Genomic DNA, 5,516 nt, shown 5'->3' with positions numbered 1-5,516 from the left:
TCCGGGTTTTGGTGTCGCGAGATCTGAGACAGACTGAGTCGCGGAGGGGCGGAGCTGGAGGCGGGACCCAAGGGGAAGCGGGGCCGAGTCTGCCGAAGAGCGGGACCATCAGGTACAAGGGGCGGGGCCATAGCATGGAAGGGGCGGGGCCTGGAGTCTGAGCGAGGCCGGAGGCCAGAGTTTGAGCCCTGGAAGAGACGCAGGTGCAGGCTGAGTCAAGAGGGCTGAATTTCTACTGATTTGGCTGTTGGAGTGGGAGTCTTTTTTTTCTGGCACTGGGGGCATTGAACATAGGGTTGCTTTACTTCTGAACTATGTTCCCAGCGCTCCTCCTCCTTTTTTTTTTTTTTTTTTGAGGCAGGTTCTCGCTAAATTACTTGAGGTCTTGTTAAATGGCTGAGGCTGCCCTGGAACTTGCAAAGTCGTTAGCATTACAGGGTGTGCGCCAATGTGCCCGCCTAGAGTGGGAGTCTTTATTATCTTTTACTTAAACTTTTTTTTTATGCGTGTTTGTTTTTGTGGTGTTGGTGACTGAACCCAGGGCACTCTGCCACCGACCAACCTACTCAGCACTGCTTAACCTTTCAAATACAACCTTGCCCCCAATACAAACTTCCCCGGTTTGCTCATCTGCATTTTCTGACATTCCTACAAGTATTGTGCATTAATTGTACAGAAAAAAGCACCAAATATTTCCATCACAGAGACAGACATAAAAGAAGTAATCTGTTAATTTGATAATTCTCATTACTTCCAGGTGGCAGGTGGTGGCACACATCTATAATCTGGGAAGCTGAGCCAGAGGATATTTGTGTGTGTGTGTGATACTGGGGGTTGAACCCAGGGCCTTATGCTTAGGAGGCAAGCACTCAACCAACTGAAATATATCTCCAGCCCTGAGGCAGGAGGATTTTAAGTTGGAGACCAACCTGGGCAATTTGGCCTAGACCCTGTCTCAAAAAAAAAAAAAAAAAAAAAAAAAAGGCTGGGGATATAGCTCAAATAATATAAACAAATAAATAATAAAACTGTCATTACTGCTTCATGTCACATTTCCTGAGCCCTATGATGGTCTCACAAATAGAATGGTTACATTTTACCACATTTATCTCTTAAAAGTATTAATTTGTTAAAGGCAAACATTTAAATTGTATCACACAAAAAAGATAAAGCTAAGTTTTATCACAAAAAGGTGACTTGGAGACTATTTTGTAATTTTAGAAAGAAAAAAATTATTTTTGAAAATTTCCCCCTGGGTAGAGTGGTTGTCTAGTACACACAAGGTCCTGTGTTCAGTCCCCAGCACCCTAGAATACCAGATCAAACAAAAATACAAGAGCTGGGAGGAGCTGGGAGAGCGAGGAGAGAGGATGGGTAATGGGTACAGAAGGGCAATTAGATAGGAGCAGTAATATCTAATTATCTACAGCGCAGTTGGGCAACTGGGTTTGATAACTGTGGTTTAACTGTATATTTCAAAATAGCTTCGAGAGAGGATTTTGAATGTTCCCAGAGAAAGAAATTATAAATGTTTGAGATGATGGATACACCAATGGCCCTGTGCTGATCATCACACATTGTATATACTGTGTTGAAATATCACGGTGTACTCCATAAATATGTATACATATATATTTTGTGTGTGGGGGGGTACTGGGGATTGAAACCAGGAGTTATGCCCCCAGCCCCCAAAGAAAAAGAACAGAAAATGTTGTGGGTAAAATGCAGTGGTAGATCCACATGCTTACTAGCAGAGGCAGACCCTGGATTCCATCCCCAGCACACCCCAAAATATATATATGAATTTGAAGGAATTTTTAGCACTGAGCTGGGGTTGTATAGCACTCGTCTGGCATGTGTGAGGCATTGGATTTGATCCTCAGCACCACATAAAAATAAATAAATAAAATAAAGGTATTGTATCCATCTACAACTAAAAAAAAATCTTAAAAAAAGGACTTTGGGACTGGGGTTGGTGCTCAGTGGTAGAGCACTCACCTAGCATGTGTGGGGCCCTGGGTTCGATCCCCAGCACCACACAAAACTAAATAAATAAAATAAAGGTATTGTGTCCAATTACAACTAAACATATATACTTATGTACATATATAGATTTTCAGCACATCAAACCTGCATTTTCACGGACTTTTGCTTGGGATGATAATGGTTTAATTTTTTTGTGCAAGGCTGGGACTATAGCTTAATGGTGGAGCGCTTGCCTAGCAAGTGTGAGGCATTTGATCCCTTGGCACCACACAAAAATATAAACAAATAAAATAAAGGTATCATGTCCATCTACAACTAAAAAACTAACAAAATAAAGTCATGCTGTCCATTTACAACTATTAAAAAAAAAAAAAGTTTCTTTGGGCTAGAGTACTTGCCTAGCATATGTGAGGCCTTGGGTTCTGTCCCCAGCACAAGAGGGAAAAGTAGGTAGTAGTACACTCTGTTTTATTTTCTTCCATTATGTTGTATAAACTTAATTATCTTTTGCACTGCTGGGGATTGAATCCAGGGCCTGGCATATGCTCGGCCTGTTCTCTAACCACTGAGCTGCATCCTCAACCTCCATAATATTATATAAAGGATTAGCTTCCAGAAGGTATACAGAACATACTAGAACTCAAGAAGAAAAAAAACCCACACCACAACATGGTTGGATCTCATGAAGCTGAATGAGGGAGGCCAACCACCAAAGTCATACTGTGTGACCTATTTATATAAAGTTCAAATGCAGGCAAGATGACACCCCTAAAATTCAGGAAGGACATAGTGAAGGGGAGGGGACAAAGGGAGGCTTTCTGGGGAGCTAGTGATGTTCATGTTTTATTTATTTTTAATTTTTTTTTTTTACTGGGAATCGGAACCAGTATTGATGGATATGCTGGATGTGGTAGATATGCTGGATATAGATATGCAGTATATGCTCAATCACTGAGTGAAATCCCACCCCCCCACCCCTTTTTCAAATTTCATTTTTAGACAGGGTCTAGCCCTACGTTGGTGAGGCTGGCCTCTGACTTGCATTTCTCCTGTCTTGGCCTCCAGAGCCTCTGGGATTACAGGCATGAGAGGGGCTCAGATTGACTGGAGTTTTTATACCATGGAACAAGGCCTCGAGGTGGGAGGTCCGTGGTGACTAGCTATGGGAGGACAAGGGAGGGGAAAGCTGTGAACTATGGCCTGTCTTGCCATGCGGAGAAAGTTATCTCAGGAGGAAGAGGCAGAAAAGGGCTAGTCTGTGGCAAAGTCCATCAGGAGGACTCCTGGAATTGGACAAGTGAGTCCCTTCCTGAGTTGGGCTCTGAAGCAGCCAGTCCCTCCCTGACTTGCCTTTGCTCTTTCCCAAGTTTTCCTGATCCGAGTGATCAGTAAAGTCAAGTGGCTTATTTTGCCGTGGTATTTCCTGGACTTCTTCAAAATCCTCCCAGTGCGTTTCATTAACATGGCTCTTAAGCCTCTAACACCAATCATCCAACCATCCCGTCAACTTCCATGCCATTTATGTATAGCGGAAGCTGGATGGTTGCCTGTGGAGGGCGCCCCCTTCTGGGTTCTTCTGCTTTCCCTCCATCCCCCTAGTTCCTAGTTCCTATAAACTCAGTCCCTAGAGGCCTCTAGGTCCCGGTTCAGTACATCTTAGAATGGATCCTAGTTGGCGCTGGTGCTTCCTGACCCCAGGGCCTAAGCAAGTCTTGACCTGACCCTCCTTTCCAGGCCGCTCCAACCTTCACCTCTTGGGTTGAGTCTCTTCCGATGATGTTCCTGGTCAGAACCCATCATTTCAAATGAAGGGGTGCTAAGAGATTTTCCAGTTCTCACACTTCCTCCTCGTGTATGGGTTGCACCTTTCTTTTTTCATTTTTTTTTTTTTAGTATTAGGACCAAGGATTTATTCCACAATATAAACTGCAACATTTGATACAAGCTATCAAAAAATAAGGGAGGGAGGAAGGGGCAGGGAGAAAGCCAAAATACAGCTGTGGCAATTATTTACAGCGCAGTCTCTTTTCTACATCACTAGTTCATCAGTGACACTAGAAACTAGACATTGCTTTCTGTACATCAACCGAATGCTAAAGCACCAACACACTGTTCAGGAGTTTGTTTTGTTTTAATTCTGTAAGGGTAAAATAAATTGAAGTTAAAGCTTAAAAGTTAAAGGGTAAAAGACCGGGTGTTGTAAAGTTTCTAAGCTGCAAGGTCTGAGTTAAAATGTAAAGGATTAGGTATTGTTAGGTTTCTGTGCTACCTGCAAAACCTGAAATTTCTGTAGCTGTTAAGACAATGCTTGGAACTGCCCAGTAAATATTTCCCCTGACTATTTGGATTGTTTAATAAGGGCTCTGTGTGGTCGCACATAGGCATTGCAGGGCCTGGACCAATCAGTTTAAATGTAACCCCCTCCTTAGGAATGACCTATCACTCCAGCCTGACCTGTTCCCGCCAATGAATGAACTAATCATGTTTAGGAGTCGTTGTTCAATTTTCCCGTGCCTAATGATGATTTGTTCTGATGTATACAAAGCCCTTCGCCCTCCCCAAAAAGTGTACTTAAGCAGTGCTCAGCCCCTGCTCGGGGCTCTGGGCTGCTTTCCCTTCTTGAGCGGGCACAGAGCCCCAGCATGCTGGTTCAATAAATCCCCCTTCTGCCAATTGCATGAGTGGTCACTTGGTGGTCTCTTTCTCCAACATTTTGTGGGACCCTTACAATTCCAGCCACTGAAACCAACACAGAAGTTATTGCTCAGATAAATAAACCTAGTCTACCAGAAAAAAAGAAAAGTGGATAAAGAAAGGAAGAAACAAACAAAAATCCCCACAGTGGAAAAACTTAAAATCCCCAATGTGGTAACAGAGTAAACAAGAGAGGGATTCCTCAAATGAGGATTTACTTGAATTTCTGGTGCCCCTCTGGGCACTGAAACTGAGTTGGGTCTTAATCCGGTGAATCCCAGACAGAGGTACTGAAGCCAGATTTAAAATTAGGTAGTCAGTGTAGTTAGGTAAATCGGGTCTAATATTGAGTGAAATCTAAAATGGAGGCCATGCTGAGAACAGACTCTGGAAACGCAGGACAACTCATGGAATGTTAATGAAGTCCTGAGAAAAGCCCTAGGCCCAAAGTCCATCCCAAAGGAATGTTAATGGAGCCCAGGAAACAGCCCCCAACAGATTTGTAGATAGTCCATCCCAAAGAAGTGTTAATGAAGTCCTTCCTGCCCAGATTACTTCTTTGGCCCACCTGTGTCCCATCCCTGGGGCCTTCCAACCTACATTCCATCACTGAAAGAACTATAAAAAGGGGAGACAACTGCACTTCCACGGATTCCACCTCTTGGGTCCCCTTCTTCCTCCGGGAGAAGTCTTTTCTGCTGTCCTTTAATAAACTTCTAATTTCTACTCTGACCTTGCCTCGGCGTGCTTCTCTGGTGTTATTCTTCAACATTGGGGAAGCAAGGACTCGTCACCGGTTAACAGCGGTAACAGTACAATTTCAATGCTGTACATGA

Source organism: Marmota monax, unplaced genomic scaffold (assembly GCF_021218885.2).
Source record: "Marmota monax isolate L192 unplaced genomic scaffold, Marmota_monax_Labrador192_F-V1.1 WCK01_AAM20220418_F8-fsc00092, whole genome shotgun sequence".
NCBI lineage: Eukaryota > Metazoa > Chordata > Mammalia > Rodentia > Sciuridae > Marmota > Marmota monax.
The sequence above is the reverse complement of the archived record's forward strand: the minus strand, read 5'-3'. Positions refer to the sequence as shown.